We start from the raw sequence: 22,500 nt of genomic DNA, 5'->3' as shown, positions 1-22,500 counted from the left end.
CAGATTTGATGAATATGCTTCACCTCAAAAAATCTAGATCCCTCAGAACCACAAGGGCGGGAGACTTAAACCTTGACACGGTTATAAATAGAACGTGCTGAAGGGACAGATTCATCACCCAGAGACTCCCTATGCTGTGGAACAAAATCCCGGTACATGTGAGGCAGAGCACCTCGCTGGCCTTGTTCAAGAGGAATCTTGACCAATGGATGGGAGATCACAGATATACCCCAGGGATTACTTCAGTGTCACTGCTTGACAGAGGCACAGAAAAATGATAGGCATAGTTTTTATTCAAACTAAAGGGGTGGCGAAAGCCACATAACTATGGGCTAGGCTTATAAATGCCCTTGGGCAGATAGCCTAGTATGAACCTATGAACCTATGAACCTATGAACATCCAGACATCAGAGGGAGAACAGAAGAGGGCAAGCCTATCCCTCTTCTCTGCCTACCCCCACTGATAAACAACCCTAATTCCCCAGCAATGAAAAGAGGGAGGGTGGGTGGGTAGCACGTTCACACCAAATGTGATTGCTTGACCCAACTACACTAGCCTAAACCTCTTAAGCCCCTCCCCATCATTATCTCATTTCCTCCCAATCATCCCTGCCTCCACGTAGCCTTTCACCTCCCCAACCCACTTAACTCCCCCTAATATTAACCTAACCCCACCCCCCCAATGAAGATGTCCCAGGACAACTTAGTTTGTTGCCAAACTTCATTTATGATGGAACACATATGAATATATAAATATATTGAGTATACTGCTAAAAGAGTGCACATTATATCAGTGCCTGCACATCAACAGCACACTTACTCAAAAATCTAAATAAGCTAAAACTGTACAGATTGCAAAAGGAAAACATATAATCTCTTTTGCAATCAGCAATCTGTCAAACAAAAAAAGGTCAACTAACATTATTTTTTTTCCAAGAGTCAGTGAAATTTTCCTATTCATTTGCTCTCGATTAAGTCCCAGTTTGATGTCCTGAGCATGTGTGTGTGTGTGTGTGTGTGTGTGTGTGTGTGTGTGTGTGTGTGTGCATCTACATGTATGTATATGTACTGGGTATATATATATATATATATATATATATATATCTATATATATATAGGTCTACTTCACATGATCGAACATTGAAATGTTTGACATTCATATGGCCGAGACCCTATGACCAAACCTTTAAATGTTCGAACATGTAAAAAAATAAAAATAAATAAATAAACAATGCTAGCAGGGTGGCACCCCCCCACACCCCCTGTTATTTAAATATATCAACTCCGAGATCACACTACATTGCAGAAAAGCGAAATCCTCCCATTCTGCAATCTATTGAGATCTCCATTCAGACTGTTCAAACTTTTAAAAGTTTGATCATCTGAAGGGGACCCATAAATATATATATATATATATATATATATATATATATATATATATATATATATATATATACATGTATATATATATATATATATATATATATATATATATATATATATATATATATATATATATATATATATATATATATATATATATATATGTGTGTGTGTATATATATATATATATATATATCTGAAGTAGGAGATTAATTTGTCTGCAACCTGTGGGTTACGGATCTGATATCGGATCTGAACCGGCATGGTTTATCCAGCTATGGATCCGAGCTCTTAGCTCCTCCCCTCACCCATAATGCCCTGCTCTCCCTACATGACCTCAGATCTAGTTTGCCGCGCTGGTAACCAGTTGGATCTTCTAGAGCTCTTCAGCTAAGTGCTTAAAAATCTCTTTAAAAGCATTTAATTACTTTTTTGTGGTTAAATTTGTGTGATTGTGTTAGGTTTCCTTTAGTTTTTTGATAGTTTTGGGTTTAAATTTTACTTCAAAAATTTTATTTTAATTTCCTCCCCTCGCTGGTTCAGAGTTTTGTTTGAGTGTGTTGTTTTGGGGCCTTGTGTGTGTGCTAGTTTAGCACTAATTTCTTGTCTTTCTTTTGTTAAAAAAAAAAAAAAAAAAAGACTTTAGTTATGTCAGAAGCCCCAAAGGCAATTTTTTCGAAGTGCTCCGAGTGTGGCCATAAGCTCTACCCTGCTGATGGCCACACTCAGTGCGTTCGATGCCTTGGGGATGAACACCTCACTTCTGGATGTTCCATTTGTGCAGGGTTCAACCCCAGGGCATTGAAGGAGCGGAGGTCGAAGCTGGTCCTGGCGGGACTTCTGCCCCCGGACTCGGCTTCGGCCTCCGCTCCCGTGGTGGGTACTGTTGCTTCAGTTCCCTCCTCGCCTGCTCCCCCTCCTCCACCTGGGACTCAACCTCCCGCTGCTGGGTTGGAGGAGAGGGAGGCCAGGAAAAAGGACTGGAGAGAGAAGCACCACAAGTGGCGGGCCGAGACCTCCGTTTTGGCCCTGCCAGCTAAGCGGGCTTCTCCTCCGGCCTCCTTGGCTGCTGGCTCTCCCCCCCCTCGGCTCCGGTCCCCAGTCTGCTTTTCACCGGGGCCTGAGGAGGAGGAGATCCGATCTCCATCGAGGCTATTGAGGTGGCACTCAAGGCCTACCTCGATAGCCTCTTCGAGATCCACATATAGCCTTTCCGACGCCGATCTGGACCGGATGATGAGAAGGTTCATCCAGGCCCAGATGCAGATGGGAGTGCTCCTGCCTCCCCCCCCCCCTCTGGGGGGGGAGCTCAACCCCATTTTTTAAGCCTATAGCTCCTTCTCCGACCCGCTACCCGGGTTCGGAGCGTTCGGAGCCAGGCAGTTTCGGAGCCGGGGGGTGGGTCGGCGCCGATAGTACTAGGTACTTCGGATCCGACCCTACCCTCAAGTGTTTCGGATCCGACCTCTCGGAGCCTGGCTCTGAGCTTCAGATCCGGGGGACTCAGTGTGCCTTCGGCGCCATCTGTGTCGGAGTGCACTGGTCCCTCGGATCCGAGTGTCTCGGGGCCGGCTCCGATCCACTCTTTGGATCTGAGGAGGAGCCGACTTTCGGATCCTTTGGTCGAGGCTGGCTCCCCTTTGGCTTTTGATGTAGTGGAGAGGGCTCTGTTGAGGGCTTCCGAACCCCCGGCACTTGCTTCGGCTCCTTCCCGTGCTCCATCTGCACTGGGTCAGGCTTCCACCATCCGGCCACTGGGACAGCCCGCTTCAATGCCCCAAGCTGTTCCACGGGAACAAGACACTGCTTGCGAGGGCTCCTCGGACAGCCCCCCCCCCGAGGAAGCACCCCGCAAGCATATGTGTAAAAGGAGGCACATAGACTCCCCCGAGTCTTTAACTGAAGACACGGATTTGGAGGAAGGAGAAGGCTCCCCAAGATCACCCCCCGAGGATGTCTCCTTTGGAGACATCATGGAAATGCTTCGCATAAGGGGTGGGTGGTCTGCCCCCAAGTCTTCCTCGGACGAGTCCGTGTTCTTGGAGGCATTCGAAGAGGGCCCGTCTACCTCTTGGTGTCCCCTCCTGCCGACCCCTGGTGGACCTTATTACCACCAGGGCGTGGAAGGAACCGGACACCGTGGAGCCAATTCCCAAAAGGCTCAACCCCATTTTTTAAGCCTATAGCTCCTTCTCCGACCCGCTACCCGGGTTCGGAGCGTTCGGAGCCAGGCAGTTTCGGAGCCGGGGGGTGGGTCGGCGCCGATAGTACTAGGTACTTCGGATCCGACCCTACCCTCAAGTGTTTTGGATCCGACCTCTCGGAGCCTGGCTCTGAGCTTCAGATCCGGGGGACTCAGTGTGCCTTTGGCGCCATCTGTGTCGGAGTGCACTGGTCCCTCGGATCCGAGTGTCTCGGGGCCGGCTCCGATCCACTCTTTGGATCTGAGGAGGAGCCGACTTTCGGATCCTTTGGTCGAGGCTGGCTCCCCTTTGGCTTTTGATGTAGTGGAGAGGGCTCTGTTGAGGGCTTCCGAACCCCCGGCACTTGCTTCGGCTCCTTCCCGTGCTCCATCTGCACTGGGTCAGGCTTCCACCATCCGGCCACTGGGACAGCCCGCTTCAATGCCCCAAGCTGTTCCACGGGAACAAGACACTGCTTGCGAGGGCTCCTCGGACAGCCCCCCCCCCGAGGAAGCACCCCGCAAGCATATGTGTAAAAGGAGGCACATAGACTCCCCCGAGTCTTTAACTGAAGACACGGATTTGGAGGAAGGGGAAGGCTCCCCAAGATCACCCCCCGAGGATGTCTCCTTTGGAGACATCATGGAAATGCTTCGCATAAGGGGTGGGTGGTCTGCCCCCAAGTCTTCCTCGGACGAGTCCGTGTTCTTGGAGGCATTCGAAGAGGGCCCGTCTACCTCTTGGTGTCCCCTCCTGCTGACCCCTGGTGGACCTTATTACCACCAGGGCGTGGAAGGAACCGGACACCGTGGAACCAATTCCCAAAAGGCCAGACAGAATCCTTAGCCCCCCTGCAGACCGTGCCCACTGGAGTAAGGGGCCTCTGGTAGATGCCATGTTGACGGCAGCAGCCACCAAGAGGGAACTCGCCCAGGAGAGTCCTTCAGTCCATCCTCCGAGCAAGGAGTCTTGGATGATGGACCGCTTGGGGAAGTGAATGTTTAGTTCAGCGACCTTCTCGGTGAGGGCACTCAACTATCTGGCACATGTTATCAGGATGCAGCGCGATCTTATTAAAGAATACGCTGCACCCCCCCCCCCAGAGTCCATGTCGGAGGAGGACAAACTTTTGCACTCCACCCGTATGGCCACTCTTCGGTCCGTGACGAATACCTCTATGCGGTTGCTGTCCCATGCTACTGAGGGAGCCGCTAGAGCTGCAGGAGTAGGCCTAGTCACTAGACGCCAGGCCTGGCTCCGCCATTGCGATTTCACAGAGCCCTTCAAGGCGTCCTTCATGAACGCCCCCTTTGATGGTTCTGCCCTTTTTGGCAAAACGGTTCGCAACACCTTGACCCAGAGCGAAAAGGACGGGAAGACACTGTCTGCCGTCGGAATCCGCTTCTCTGTGCCCCAGAGGTCCTACTCTAGGAACCAAAAGGGCCAGAAGAAGATGTGGTTCCGAAAGTCGCAGCAATCCCAACCCGCTCCGGACAACCAGTCCTTCCGTGGCAGAGGAGGACAAGGAGGATGCCGCCCCAGGGGCAGAGGGGCTCCCAGGAATTTCGGGTGCAGAGAACCTTTCTCTGAATGGCCTGCGCAGCAGCCCTGAGGGGTTGCCCGACTGCTCCACTCTGGAGGCAGTCGGGGGATGTTTTTTGGAGCACCTAGCGACATGGGAGTCCATAACATCAGACCGCTGGGTCCTCCACATTATATCCAGAGGATACAAGATCCCCTTTCATCACATTCCAAAACTGAAATCCCTCCCCGACTTTCCACCCGGTCAGTGGGAGGCCGCTTCAGCAGAAATTGGCCATCTGCTGGAAAAAAGAGCCATCCAGCCCGTCCCCCCAGACCAGATCGGATCAGGGTTCTACTCCAGGTTCTTTTTAGTGCCAAAAAAGACGGGGGACCAAAGACCAATTTTAGACCTGTCCCTGTTAAACCTCGCAGTTCCCAAGGAGAAGTTCCGGATGGTCACCTTGCAATCCATCCTCCCCCTTCTGGGAGAGAATCACTGGATGTGCTCTATAGACATCAAGGATGCGTACTACCACATACTGATGGACAGGCATTCCAGGAGGTTTCTTCGCTTCCGGCTGGGAGCCAGTCACTACCAGTTCAGGGTCCTTCCCTTTGGTCTCACCACAGCCCCCAGGGTGTTCACCAAAGTATTAGCAGTTTTTGCGGCCCACCTGAGGCTTCAGGGGGTGCAGGTCTTTCCGTACCTGGACGACTGGCTTCTTACCGCCCCAACAAGGCATCTACTATCCTTGGCGCGAGACTCCTTTCTTCAATACATTTTCTTCCACCAGGGATTAATGTTGCAGTGAATTTTTTTCTAAGCTTTGAAGTAAAACATCTTACATATTATTTTCAATATACTATATCTGTGTTACTGTATTATTTTACAAATAATCCTGGTCTCCTGCAGATAGATTTTATATATATATATATATATATATATATATATATATATATATATATATATAAAATCTTAAATAAATAAAATTACATAAATAAAATTTTATATATATATATATATATATATATATATATAAAATCTATCTGCAGGAGACCAGGATTAGTTGTAAAATAATACAGTAACACAGATATAGTATATTGAAAATAATATGTAAGATGTTTTACTTCAAAGCTTAGAAAAAAATTCACTGCAACATTAAATCCTGGTGGAAGAAAATGTATTAAGCACAAAATAAAAAGGTCTTGGTAACCAAGTATTTCATGAGTTTTAACTAAAATGTGTGTTACAATGATTGCCAGTTATAATAATAAACTAATTCTGTGGAGAACCAGTAACATCATGTTATCTACTGCAGGGCAGTTTCCATACAGCATGCTTGTCTAAATTAAAATTAATATAACCGCATCTATTCACAATGTGAAGAGCACTGACTGAAAATGTTTGCATAAATTCTTATATGTGTATTTTAGTAGACTGGACTGACTATAAAGAAGCAAAAAATAATAGAGTAAAGGGTGAATGCATTTAATAACACCATATTTCAGCAGAGTAGTATGATTTGTAGGAATATGTCTGATATGCCTTTTTAAGTATCACGTGACTATGTAAAAATATGATTGCCAAGATGTTGTATACTCTGATTATGTTAAGTGCTGACTGAATACTTTGGTAATCCAATATGTTGGTAGATGAATAATTGTGAAGGCCATATAAAGAACTGCTCATGGCAGTAACTAGACAGCACAACCCCATAATTATAATGGTTGACGGTTTTCCACACTAAGCTATACCTCATATGTTCATAGGTAAGAACCAGGGAAGAGGTATGCAGAACATTACAAGCCTAGCCAATAACCCATATTCAAAAATTCCATGCAGCCGCAAGCAGTGCAGAACAAGAGACAGTGGTGGAGAATTTCATGGTGCCCTTCCATTTATCTTGGTTTATCTTGAAGGTGTCAAGAGTGCTGCCCTGCTTGACATGTAGTGAAAGTTGTTTTCCAGAAGTGGAGAATGCAAGGGGAATCATGTTAATGTGATTAAAATAAAATAAAAAAAAATGAAATTAAATAAAAATAAAATAAAATAAAAAAGGATGTCTACAATTTCAAACCTTCTCTGCATTAACGCAGACATCCTTGAGGTTGCTTAGCTTAGATAACGTAACACACTACTACAGAGATCAGCATTCAACTTTGCTTACATATAAAGGATAAGACTTTTTCCACTTAACAGACATTGCAGACGACAGCTGTGTAAGCAATTGTAAAAATTGCAAGGCATCATGTTATTTTTTTCCCTAGTGTGACTGTCAGTTTTATCTAATCTGTAAATATTCAAAAAAGTAATAAATCTTTTTTTCCAACAAGTATCTATAACATTGTAATGCATTAAACAGTCATTGTCATCTCCATTAATGAGCGATTAATATCTTGATGACACTAACATTCTAATTTTCACAGATGTTCATATGTAAGAAGCTCACATTAAACAACTCTGACAGTCTGTTATAATTAAAAAGTGCTCAAAAGAACTTCAAAAGGGGTAATGTCCCCACAGAAAAGACCAAACTTTGAAATACTAAAACCAATTTCATATAAAAAGGAAGATGAGTGACAACTAATGACATAACTTATTGTTATACTAATGCCTTTTTTCAAATGGCAGACCAATTTTCTTTTTTGAAAAACAAGATTTCTTCTGACTAGTAGAGGAAGACATCAAAGATAAAACAGGAAAGGTCATGCTTGTGATTTTATCCTACATAATCATGTCATAATTAATGCTTTCAGTTTCCCAGATGTCAAAACTGATATTTTTCACTAAAATCTGATATTCTCCAGGACAAACTATTCTCAAGTAAGAACTATTCTCTTAAGTAAGAAAAATAATTTGTTCACTACTTGTCACAGAAACAAAGACAGTTATATATATGATACGTTATTGTACAACTTGTTTCACATATTTTCACATATATAACATACTTTTCTGTAATATTTTCATGTTAGATCAGAAGATATTTTATCTGCTAAAATAACAAGACATTTGTCATTTTTCTGTTCTTTTTTCAGGCTACTACAAAATGCATAACTGCTGAAATCAAGAGTTAGCATGAGTATATGCATGTGTGTTTGTGTGTGTGTGTGTGTGTGTGTGTGTGTGTGTGTGTGTGTGTGTGTGTGTGTGTGTGTGTGTGTGCATGTGTGTGTGTGGGAAATTAACCCTCCTTGTTACTAACAATTCAAATCTGCGATCCAGGTTCTTCCTTGCCAATGTTGACAACTATCAAGAGTTTCCACTTTTTTTTTTAATTAAGGCTTTTTTCTATCCCTGACTTAAACTATAAAGTCAGAAAGGAAGAAGGGAGGAAGTGAACTTTAGTGAACATTCTATAATGTCTGTTCACAGTTTTACTGCTGTACCAGGAATGTCCATAATCTAATCATAATACAAAGAAGTATCTGGTCAGTGATTATAATCGTTTTGTAATATATTGCGTACCATTTTTACAATCTAAAACTGGGAAAAAGATAATGTAGGTAGGCAGTTGTCTAGTGCAAGACCTAATATTAACTGTGCTATAAAAGTTATTTAACAACTGTTAATGCTGGGTGTTGTGCTAGGCACTGAGTTCTGTCAGTGTTCACTAAAGGCTTTACTGGCTTTCTAAACCATTAAGACATGTTGTCAATTTTTTTCTATAACTAGTAGTACATGGAGCAAATAAAGCTCCATGCACTACAAAGAGTTATGATTGGTCACTGACCATAACTCCCATTATGTGTGTCAACTTGGACACTAAGAAACATCTCTCAAGCTTTACTCTTCATGTAAATTTCTTGCCAATGATGTCTTGAACACATATTAATGTGCTTGCAGTTGGAGATCCTATCATAATCATCTGTTTTGTTGTTACAGAATGCATTTCAAGAAATTCATCTCTTGCACTTTACTCGCAAAGAGAATTTATTAAAATCCATATTGCAAATACATAACGTACTACTTATGTATGGTGATCCAATCAAAATCTACGCTATTGTAGCACATTCTGTAAATTGTCCTTAAATACTACCCAAATCTATCTATAGTATGTTAGCTTTTTCTTTCTAGCTGTTATCTGCAGCTTTGCTGAATGTTTAGAAAGAAAGAAAGAATCCCAGCTCACTTTCCGAAAATGCCTTTAGTTTTATGGTCTTCCCATAAATTTAAATGGATGATGCATTTCACTCCGAAGGGTTGTGAGATATGACAGGTTATTTAAGACAGTCAATATATTGTTGCAGAGTATAGCATGGTATAATTTTCAGATGATGATATTTAGTTTAGTATTATTTTACTTTGTTTTAATGATGATGTGTACATAATATACACTCTGTTATAAACTCGATATACACTCAAAAGTTATACGTTCTTTGCAGGTTATGCTGCAGTGTGTTTAGAATTTATATAAAATAGAATATATTTTGCTGGCAGAATGAGTGAGTGAATAAAGTAAACGTGTATTTATTTATTTACTTTGTTAACCAGGTAATTGAACTGGTCCATGCATTATTTTCAGCTACAGTCTGGGCCAAATAAAAGACACGGTAGGCAGTCAAATGTAGATTAACAGCTAAATAATGTACATTTATCTCTCTGTCCACCTATCTATCCATCTATCTATCTAACTGCTAGTATATACAATTAAGGAAAATATGTGGGGGTAACCCCCCCATATAAATATGGTTGTCACCTTTGATTCTGCACAGAATATATAGGTTTTGTATATGATGGGTGGTGATTGCAAAAAGAGTACTGGTAGGGTAACATCTGTAATAAGTAGTAATAATTAACATGGGATGTGTGAATAAATATGTAGTCACTGAGTTTTGTTCAAATGTACATGGAGCAGCTATTCTTTAAGTTGACATGTTAATAAAAAACTTGCAGGTTGGAATAATGGTTAAGGTGTTTACCTTTCAAACATATGTAAGGCACAAGGTTTGCTTCTCACCTGGGGTAATTGATTAGGCTTAAAATAGCCAACAAGGGCAGTTAGCCTAATACTACTCTACAAACAGACATGGATATTTGTTTTTTGGGGCCAGAAACATAGCCTCAAACTGAATGCCAAAAAAATGCATCATCATTCTCTTTGGGGGAGAATGACTTCCCTACAAATTAGCACATTGATAATAAGGCACTAAGCACGCAATCAGTCTTGAAGGGTCTGGGCACCCAGGTTGATAGCAAACTGACGTTTGACCACCATATTGCTTCCGTTGTACAGAAAGCTTTCTACATGGCACACCTCATTAGTAAGGGTATCTCATCCATGGACAAGGTGGTCATAACATCCCTGTATTCTTCCCTTATAAGACTGATTATTGAGTACAATGCCCCTTTTGGCATGTACCTCACAAAGCACATGCAGCAGCTGGTGAGGCCACAGAGGTTCTTCACCCGAAGGATCCAGGGCCTCAATCATATATCCTACACAGATAGGCTAAAAACCCTGTCCCTCTACTCAGTTTCCTACAGACTCCTCAGAAGTGACCTCTGTCTAGCATACAAAGCAATTTCAGGCCCCACCCTGATGGGACTGCTGCATATCCACAAGTCAAGCTCCACTCGAGCAACCCACATGCATGACCTCAACCTGGTCTGTGACATCAATAGGACTTGGTGGGACAGATTTGTGTCTCAGAGACTCCTCCTTTTGTGGAATAAACCCCCTCTCCACATAAAGCAGAGTACCTCATTAAACCTTTTAACCGCAACCTGGATAACTGGATGGGGAACAGAAAATACATCCCTGGTATTTCATCTGTGTCCCTGCTGGACAGTGGCGTAGGGTGCTGACTTGTTGGAATATGGGCTAAATTCTTGGCTAGGCTTGTAAGGGCCTGAGGGCCAATATCCTAGTAACTTCCAATTATCCTATGATCCTATATAATCCTATTATATCTCTCATAAAAAAGCAACATTTAAATTCCTCCCTCTTGATAATGCAACCACTGAAGTCACTTCTCATAACAAATTATTAGGGAGGATAGTGGATGAGAATCTTAAATCTGACCTGCATATATAACATTGTGTAATAAAAATTTCATCAGAAAAAGCAGGAATGCTTTACAGAGCCCAAATTTTTCTACAATGCAACTAAAACTTCCCTTGCCCCTATTTATCTCCTCCACACACTTCTTTGTGGTGCTCCTATTGTTACTAATCTCCAGGCATCACAAAAATAAAAACTTGAAAAATGCTATTACAAAGTTGCTAAATTTGCAGAAAATATTCCTTTCGAAACCCACCAATGTATATCACTAAAAAGTCTAAATTTGTTGGAACTGCCACATCAAATAACATATACATAGCTTCTTACCACATATAAAATTATCCAGCTTCCATCTGCTTGTCTGGCTGCTACATAACTATGTTCCCAGTTGATCATTATGATCCAATAACTATAAACCTCTGTCTGTCTACAAATTTATCAAATCTGCCAGGTACCGCCTATACTTGCACCATCTGCCTTAAGCCTGTAAGTCCCTTATCTATATCAATCAGGTCAAAAACGTCCCTCCCATTCTTCAAAATCATTCTGAAAGACCTCCTAGCAAAAAACAGGCTTTGTTCTTGCTCCACACTAAGATAAATTATATTCCTAAATGTGAACAAGTACCTATTCAGTCCTTAAACCTCTTTACTCTTCCTTCTTCACTCATTTCCTTACATCTATCAATTTCTCTCTCCGGGAATTGTCTCTACATATACCATAAGCCTGCTTTTCTCTCACTTCATATTGCAATTCCTGTTTGTATTATACCAACTTACCTTTAATTTCACTATAAACTGGGTACAGTTTCTTCAAATATTAAATAATCATCATCATATAATTTTTATATTTTCTTCACCAATGCTTTCTCTTCATGTTATTTTAAGATTATGCTGTAGGAACAAACACCTTGTCAGGCCCTATATGTTATGTTTAATATTTGTCCATACAGTTCTGCATGACAAAAATCTCAGTATTTTCAAGATACAGACAATCACATTTTTAATACTGTCTGCAATACATATATACACACACACAAAACACAAACAGCTATAGATACAAGACACCTGCAACAACTGGAAAGACCACAGAAGTACCTCACCAAGAGGATCACTGGCCTCAAGCAGATGCCCTATGCAGCTCAACTGAAGAAACTCCAGCTGTACCTGGTTACATACTGCCTACTCAGAGGTGATCTCTGCTTGACATACAAGGCCATGTCCAACCCAGAATTGATGGACATGCTCCACCTAAAGAAAACCATATCCCCTCAAGCCACACGCTGTAGAGATCTAAACCTCACCACAACAATAAATAGGACATGCTGGAGGGATAGATTCCTGTCTCAGAGACTTCTCATGCTCTGGAGCAAGATTCCAATCTATATTAGGCAGAGCTCCTCACTAACCCTCTTCAAGAGAAACCTTGATGAGTGGATGGGAAACAGAAAGTTTACCCTAGGGATCACTTCAATGGCTCTGCTGGACAGAGGCACAGGGTACTAATCTAAGGGGACAGCGAAAGCCAACACATTATGGCTAGGCTTATAAATGCCTTCAGGCAGATAGCCTAGTACCTATCTATGAACCTATGAACCTATGTATCTAAGTACATGTTCCAGTGTTATTTTGATTATTTGTGACAAGAATAAATGTAATAAAAGCCCATAGGGGATGTCAGGGAAGGTAAACAAAATTATAATATGTCAGAAATGATGAATCAATCCCATACAGCTGATAGTCTATAAAATAAAATGAAAGTAATGCTAATCATTGCACAGCTATGCTTAGTGGGTGTAAGCTTTGCTTAAATATGAATGCTAATCAATGAGTAGCACAGCTAAGCGGATTTGCCCATTGGTATGCAGTGCTGAACCTGCCCCTTTAAGAACTGCCAACTTAGCTAAGCAGGTTTGCCCATAGCTTAGCTTAGCTCAGCATATTCAAAACCATCCAATCACTGCAAAGGGCAGGAAATCAGTTGTATTTAAACCTCACAGGTGGGAATACACCTCATAACTGGTTGTAGCTCCCCACGGTAGGCAGTATGGCTGGTGTTGGAGAGGGTATGCACTTTCGGGCACAGTGCTGGGACATGCAGAAGTCCAAGGTCATGGTAGGACTCCTTGTTAGAAACCATGATGTAAGACTGCTGCAGGACCAGTACCAGGGCTCCCAATAAAAGGGTGAGGCATGGGAAAGTCCCACCTGCAATCTCACCAGTGCCACTGGCATCCTTTGGACTGGTGAGCAGGTCCAGCACCATTATGCTGACTTGAAGCAGAGGAAGAGGAAGCTCTTGGACCAGTGGGTCCAAGAACCATGACAGAGAAGTGATATCCCAGGCATGTGTAAGTATTCATATCAATAACTGTTTACCAAAGTCCAGCCTATGTATGTGATGGATAGGGATGCATAAATGTTTCTCTATCTTCTTTACAGCTCCAGCTGAGTGGGCTGTGAACCAGGAAGCCCATGCAAGCAGGTTGCAAAGGGTGTGTCACGAGGCTGGTGAGTAACAATCTAGCTTATAGCATTCATCCCAAATTCTATATAAATATATATTTATAGGTTCTATATAAATAAAACTGTAACTGCCTGTCAATTAAATTCAATACCCTGGACTGGTTGTGTTTATTCTAATATTGTATGAATTGAAATGTGTACAGGTTATGCACAGAAACTATAGCTCTGAAAGCATGAAACAATCAAGTCTCATCTGACAAAGTTAGTGCCTCTGTAAGACACGAGATTAACGGATATGAAATGTTTCATGCACCAAGATCTGATATCTGAATATTAATGTTGTGACACTGTGCTATGTCAAAATGTATGTCTAGGAATGTATGTATAAGAATGTTGTAATTACAAGGTCAGACTGTACAACCAAGAGAGAATAAGATAGAAAACATTCAAAAAAGAGACAGCAGCTTTTCAATAGCTCATTCTGATGAAACATAAACTTGTTGTATTTGTAGCAGAAACAGCCACAGTTTGAATTCTGGGAGTGGTAGTAAGCTGCATGCATAATTTCAGCTAGGATTTTTGTGAATATGTGTAGAAACATCAAGAAGTGTTAACATAAATTTCCTCCACATGTCTTCTAGGTAAGAGAAGGTGTAAAGTAGCTATAAGAAGGCTGTAGTTATACTGTGCCCAAAACCCGTGGTCCAACCCCAAGGCTGCAAATGACTGCAAGATAAAACATACACCAAATGGTCTCCCCCAAGAAATGTTCAAAAGTGTCATGCTGTCACAGCTACTGTTTCCTGCTACCAACAACCAGGGTGACCGATAGAAATCAAGGCAGAGTATGGCAGTAGCACACACACAGACCATACCTCTCAACTTGGAAACATGAAAAATCTGGACAAAGGCTCATGAAAATAGGTACAAATCTGTACGCTGATTAATGTAAATTTTGCATACATAATTGCGTAGCTATGTCCACTTCAATGGAATTGTGGGATACCACAAAACTAAAATACAATTTTCTTTTATAAAAATAAAAGTAACTGCGGGTGCAGCTGCGCTTCAGCCTTCTTCATTAAATAAAACAAAGTATAAACCAGCACCATACTGTTTTATTTATATTATGAACTAACATCTGAACTTGTATAAAACTAAAATACAATTTTCTTATATAAAAACAGAATTAACTTGTACTAGTCTACTACAACTCATATATAAAGCAATCAAATAAATTCTTTCTAGCAAGTACTACACTGACTGGTATAAATTTTAAATATATAAAAATTAAACAAGGTCTGGCTTCTAAACTGGTATAAAATAAAAATTTAAATAAATGCAAATTAACTACTGAACTAATACAAAGTAAATTCAGTCACAGGCCCACAGCTCACACAAGTTAAAATGAAACAAAACTGTCAACCAAATAAAATAACCAAATATTTTAAAATACTTACTTCCATCTCTCTCTTGGTTCTTTTATCACCAGATATGTTGAATGCTGCCTTTGATCAGAAACCAAAATAACATGAAATTTTGGTAAGATAATCGTTTAGTAGTCTAATTATGTATGATTGTTGTTTCATAATCTACAAGACTTTCATGCAAATACCAATTAAAATAATTTACGTTCCACTTTAAATCCAACATAAATCACATTTCATGCCTACAAATATTTAGGCTGTGCTTACCACATATTGTCAAATTGCCAGTTGGTGTTATTCTGTGGCATGCATTTAAATTCTTATGAGTTGTACTGTTTCAACAATCTCATTGCCCATTCACATTTTAGTACTATTTTTTTTTATTTCATGGAATACAAGAGTGATGTTTTCATTTAATAAGAACATTGCTGTTTGGTTGTTTTCTAGAATGTGACAGCCTGTAATACAGAAGTCAGACATTCAAGCACTGATTCTGCTCATTTGCTTTTTTTTACCTTTTTTCCTTGACAAGCAGCTTGGCCACAACACTTTTCCTTTTACTGCATCTGGAGAAATCCTTCCCCAGTTTAGACTACACATACACTTGTCAGAGCAAACAAAGCTGGCAAACTAAACCAACATAATCACTCTTGTAATTTAGGGCAGTGCTAACAATTGGGACAGTACCTAACATAAAAAAAACAGTGGAACAGCTAGGGCAATCTGAGGGAGACCTGACTTCTAAGTTCCAAATTGTGGCATTCGTTTCCAAAATGTCAAGATGCATTCATAACATTAAACAAATAAGCAAACATAACAAACCAATAAATAACAGAAGAACAGCCATGATTCTTTATAAGTGGGCCACTACTAATTCCAGACTATAACATTCAGTTCTGAGTTACAAAGGAGCACAGATGTAATTCTTAACATAAGAACGGCAGGACAGCAAGAGCACTTTTAGGGATGGTCAGGAGATAACAAGGGGATAGCAACAGTTTGCATGTAATCTACAACATATCCCAAACAGATCATCAGTTATTTTGCAAAGAGCAACAGGGTCACTGGTTCTGAATTGTTACTTGAATGTCTCTGATCATGAGGCAAATGAAGTGTGAGTGACAGATGACAATTTAGCAACACATTTACAACTTGCTGTCAAACCAAGATGGAGTAGTACAAGAACATAGAGTATATAAGATCTATAGGAAAATATACAGGCCAGGCTGTACTAAACTTCCTGTCTTTTATTAAGTGTCAATGATTTGTTAGTGATCTCCCAAACTCCCCTTCAAGAAAAGCTAACAGAACAGAAAAATGATTACAGATGTTCTAACTTCATGAGTGAAAAAAAAATCTCATTCGGAACAAAAATTCTGCCTCTATAATCAGTAACAGTGTTTTTCAAAATAAATTTTTATTTCAATTTCACAAGAAAAAAAAATCTGCTTATTATAAACAGTAATACATGGAAGAGACAAAGTAGCAATGAAAAATAATTAAGGTCAGTAACATGTATTATATTGTAGATTATAAAATTTTACGACCTTATCTCTGCATTTTAAAATCTAATTCACTTAAAACTGAAAGGATAGATATTTATACTGTTAAAATAAACTTGTTACATGACAAAAAAGAAACATGAAATCTTAATTCTATACTATATCTGTCAAAGAAAACTATTTACAGTATTTACATATATTTACACTGGGTTGTCACTCATAAGGGTAAAATTATGGTAGGATTCAGAGTTGAATATGCATGCGTTAAAGGACGTTGGTATGTCTAATGCTCGTACCATAACTTCTTTATATTTATGTTGTATGTAATCTCAGTTTTATGCTTGAGGAAGAAATAATTTGAGTTGATTTGAGGGTAGTAAAAAATAAAGTACTATATTCTAGTCTAGCTTAGATTTAGGATAGAATTTCTATAAGTTTTTCCCAATATTTCCTGAAATATGTCAGTTTCTTTTTGCTCACAGTTTTTAATTTGTTGGCCAAAACATATTGGATAACTATATTTTTGAATTCTGACCAGGAGATTTTAGCTCTGTCAAGCCAGTTAAGAGCTATGTAGGATTTAAGCAATGCACTTAATGTTACTATGATATGTTTGGATTCTAATGTGTAAGTATTGGGGAAAATATTTAAAACTGACATTTCCCATGAGAGGGTGGATTTCATATAACCTGATTTCTCCAATTTCACCCTCAGAGAGCACCAAAGTTTATAGACAGTTTTGCAAGACCAGAAGATATGGAGGGTATTGGCAATTGTGTTGGGACATATGCGGCAATATGGTGAGGAATTGAAATCTATTTTATTTAGGAAAGATGCTGTACGGTAAGCATTATTATTAATCATGATTTGTGTATATATTAGTTTTTTAAAGGGTGTGAGTTCTGTGTTTATGTCTATCGCCGCTAGTTTTTGTTCGTTAATTAAGTTTGCATTTTTGGTCATCCAGTAATTTGAGTATAGGATTTAATTTTGATACTTGGTTCGTGTGATTAATTTATAGGTGCTTGAAAGCATTTTAGTTTTTTGTAGTAAATAGGAGATGAGTTGTTGGTAAAACTGAAATTCTTGTGGAGTTACGTTGATTCCTGATGTTTTTAGGTTTACTAAATATAGTATTTATTTAATGATCAAACGATATTTTTTGCTTGCTGCCAAGTGCTCAACGATATAGCTTAGGGGTTGATTGTTTTAGTTGATAGAAATCCCATACCATACAGTTTTTAATATTTGGATATTTTTCTAGGTTTAACATATTGTTATTTAATTTAATTTCAGGATTCATGTGTATTGGTTGTGCCATAATTAGGGAGTTCTTTATATTTAAAGAAGAGATAAGTGTTTGAAAACATGTTACCTTATTGATTATTATGGGATGTATTTTTAAATTTCTTATGTTTTTGCTGCTGAGGAAAGGAATAGCTTTTGGGTTAACAATAGAGGTGTTTAAATTTTGGTAGTAAATTTTTATCCAGAGAGGGTACCAGGAAGTATCGGAAGGTTCATAATGGGTTAGACGCACAATATGGTTAGCATTGATAATATGATAATATGTCTGGAAATCAGGAAGACTTAAGCCATCTTTTTCTTTGGGTAATGCTAGTTTTTTATAACTAATTCTAATGTTTTTCGGGTGCCACATAAATTTACTCAATGTTGTTTTGATTTTGGAGAAGAATTTGTTTGTCACACATTGGCTAACAGCCTGAAGTTGATACAAGATTTTGGGAAGAATATTCATTTTTATGATTGATGCCTTGGAGAGGAGATAGAGGTTTAACTTTTCGCATCTGGCCAAATCTTTTGTAATTTTTGACCAAACTATATACAGATTTTCTTTTATAGTTTCCTTATGCGGGTGAATAAATGTAACACCTAAATATTTGAGTGAGTATTCTATTTTAATCTTTGAGCCTGGAAAGAAAATTTCCTTTTGATTAAGAGGATTTAGCGGGAATATTTTTGATTTACCTGTATTTATAGCATAATTTGAGATTGCAGAAAACTTGTCTATGGAGTTTAGAATTTTTACCAAATCAGTGGAGGGATATTGAAAATAGATTTTGAGGTCATCAGTGAATGCCGTGTAATTGATATGTATATTTGAAAAATAAATAGAGTGGTTGAATGTTTTTTGATTTAATTTTAAAAGGAGAGCTTCTAAGTAGAGGTTGAAAAGATATGGGGAAAGCGGTCATCCTTGTCTGGTGCCATTTATTGTATGTATAGGGCGTGAATTCTTTTTATTTATATGTAAGGTAGTGGTGGCCTTATTATATACGACTTTGGTCATGGCTATATACTCCTCAGGTAGAGCAAACCATTTTAGTATTTTGAACAAGAAATTTAGATTAACTCTGCCAAAAGCTTTTTGCACATCAACAGCGAGAGCATACTTAGGGGCAGTGTCTTTGACTGTCATATTTATTATAGCTTCTATTGTTAATGTATTATCCCAGACTTGTCTGTTATTCATAAAGCCTAGCTGTTCGGCAGATATGATAGAAGAGATTACTTCACTCATTCTGTGGGCCAGTATTGTTGCTAGTATTTTTATGTCCAGATTGATTAATGTAATTGGGCGGTAGTCACCAGGATTATTGCCAGGTGTGTTTGGTTTTTGGGATAAAAATCGCTTTACAGTTGTTAATGTATAAATCTGTGATCCCAAATTTTATTATATAGTTGTATACTTTGAATAGGATTGGGACTAGATGTTTCTCGAATGATTTATAAAATTCTGATGTATAGCCATCAGGGCTTGGTGACTTTCCTGATTTCAATTTATTGATAGCTAGGAATATTTCTTCAGTAGTTATTGAGTTTTTGAGAAGCTTTATCTGTGTGTCTGTTATTTGTGGGAAATGCAGGACATCTAAAGATTTATTAGTTTCTATCTCGTCTTCCAGAGGGTGTGGACCATAGATCTCATGATAGATTTCTTCAAAAACTTTTATGATTTCCCCATCCGAGTTGAAAGACTTATTTTTTATGTTTAATTTGTTTTATTGTGGAGGAGGGGGGGTTTATGTTGATTATTCTGGCTAGAATTTTAGAGGGAGTTTGGGCCCATTCTGAATATTTGTGCAGAAGTCTAAGATCATTAAGGGAGAGCTGATTCATTTGTATTTCTTGTATTTGTTTTTGTACAGAAATGATTTGTTTCTCAAGGTCCGGGGCATATTTAATTTGCATTTGTAATTCAAGTTTTTTTAATTTAAGTTCTAGGTTTTCAATATGGGATTTAGCTTGTTTTTTGAGTATTGATGCTTTTTGTATCAGTATACCTCTAAGTGTTGCCTTGGTTGCTTCCCATTGTATGTCAAAGGGAATACTTATTGTTTCTAAATTATTGTTGGTTTGAGCAAGTAGTTCTCTTATTTCCTGAAATAGTTCCCTGTTTTTTAAGAGGTTCTGGTTTAGAGTCCAGTTTATTCCATATTGTTTATCTGCATTTAGTTTGGTCTCATTTATTATTAGGTTTATTTTTGCATGATCAGATAGGGTTCTGGGATCTGTGTGGAATTTTATATCAAATTTTTTGAAGTTTTTTGAAATTAAGAAAAAATCTATTCTGGACCAGGTTTTATGGGGAGTTGAAAAGAAAGTGAAATTACTGATTCCAGATTCATGTTTAAAGAGTTCAAAGGGATCAAATAAATTAAAATCTTCTATCGTATCATTTATAAGATTTGTTAAGTCATTGGATTGTTTATTTTCTTTATTTGTTCTGTCTAGTTCAGGTCTTCTTATCTGGCGGCCATCTTTGAAAACGAATCAGTAACAGTGTTGAAATGAAGAGATGGTTAAAAACTTACTGTCTACTTTATCAAACTTGTTTTTATTTTCAACTGCTTTGTGCCTCAATTACAAAACCTGGTTTGATCCTATTATTTAAAAAATGTATTTCCATAGCAACATCAGCAGACATGTAAAAATGAAAAAGCAGCAAACCAAAGACCAGTAAGGAACCGGACCACAAAACATATAAGCTTTTGTTCATTTAATAAAACACCACAAACTTCATCAGAATAAATACAAAAACTTGAAACCGCACTTTAAGTACTTGTCATGTGCAAAAAATCATCCCATGACAAAATGCTTCAAATAAATTATTTAAATAGCCACTGTGATGTCATGAAAATTTAAAAATACACTACATTTTTTTTTAAATTGCATATGTATAAAAACATAAAAATGTAGTATATAATAGTCAACAATAACAAACTAATACACAATGTTTCATTGTTTTGTGAACAGCTTGGCTCACTAAATCAAAGCCTTTGTAACTGAAGGAAACACTAGATGTTAATAGCTTCATTTAGTTCCTGGAGGGTAGTCTGCTCTTAAAGCTATCTGCCATTTAGTTTCCCTACATTCTGGTTTCAAGTTTTTGTATTTATTCCGATGAAGTTTGTGGTGTTTTATTAAATGAACGAAAGCTTATAAGTTTTGTGATCTGGTTCATTCCTGGTTTTTGGTTTGCTGCTTTTTCATTTTTACTTTGTTCTTTGGAGTCGTTTAGCAGTTTTTGGTTGAATTTGGAGGCGTTTGGGTATCATCAGACATGTTTCACACCTTACACATTCTGTAATATTTTCTTTGGTTAGTTTTGAAAGTTCAGTGACAAGTTAGTAGCATGAGATCCAGTAGAAAATATGTAAAGCCGAAACTGTTTGTGCTAACTATGCTATTTGCAGAACAATCAATAAACAAATCTGCTAATATGCTTCTAGCCCTGAGCATGTTTTAGGCAGCAATATGGAAGAAAATAAATACCTCTGGTGATGACGCACACAGTGCATTGGTTTTCATTTTTCAAATGCTCAACCACAGCAGCAGAACTACAAAGAGATAATTACATTTATCCTGTGTTTTTGAGATGAACTTTTGAGACCGTTTTCTCATTAATAGAAACAGTATGTTATGTGTATTAGGAAGAAACAATAACAACAAATAGTTTTCTCTTCATGTTATTCTAAGATTATGATGTAGGAACAAATACCTTGTCAGGCCCTATATGTTATGTTTAATATTTGTCCATACAGTTCTACATGACAAAAATTTCAGTATTTTCAAGATACAGACAATCACATTTTTAATACTGTCTGCAATACATGTATACACACACACAAAACACAAACAGCTATAGATACAGACACACACAGGCACATGCAAACACATACAAATGCTAGCATATACAGACACACACACAAATACACACACACACACACACACACACACACACACACACACTCACGCACGCACACACACACACACACACACACACATACACACACACACACACACACACACACACACACACACACACACCTTATTGCAGTAGCAGACTCAAGCAATGAACTTTTTGAAAGTGTATGTTATCAAAATAGGTCAGTTTAATCTCCTTTCCCCTGTGATCTATTCTATATTCTGTGCCATATTTAGCACCTGTGTATATGTGTGCATGTGCTTTAGTCTGTATTAATATGTGTGCATGTGTGTGTGTGCAAAAAGAGAACAGTAAGTTAATTATGTATTTGAGACTAATAAAACTGCCAAGATGAGTCACTGTCAACATAATGAGCAAATGATGACAGCAGTGCTCAGAGATGAGTTACTTAAATGCATTAGTTTTCTAATTGGAGACTTGATCACAATATTTTATAATACATGGTGATGGCTACAGGTTTAACATGATAGCTGGAAATCAGAATGCAGGCAAATCTGAGTGCAACAGCAACTCTGAGCAACGAATGAACACACAACACGATTACAAGATCATTTCATTATGAGGCTATGACTGAAAGCAATTTTTCTTATGTCTTTAACTTACCTGCTGGAGGTGGAACCGGGGGAAAAAGTACAAATATATTTTTTTCTTGATGACTGGCTACTGACCACCGTAGCCACTGCACAGCTCCGGGTCCAACGAGACTGAGTGCTCTGCTGCTTGGGAACAAGGTTGCTTCCTGCCTGCCTAAGTAAGTTCTAAA

Source organism: Protopterus annectens, chromosome 11.part0 (assembly GCF_019279795.1).
Source record: "Protopterus annectens isolate FY-2018-M chromosome 11.part0, PAN1.0, whole genome shotgun sequence".
NCBI lineage: Eukaryota > Metazoa > Chordata > Ceratodontiformes > Protopteridae > Protopterus > Protopterus annectens.
The sequence above is the reverse complement of the archived record's forward strand: the minus strand, read 5'-3'. Positions refer to the sequence as shown.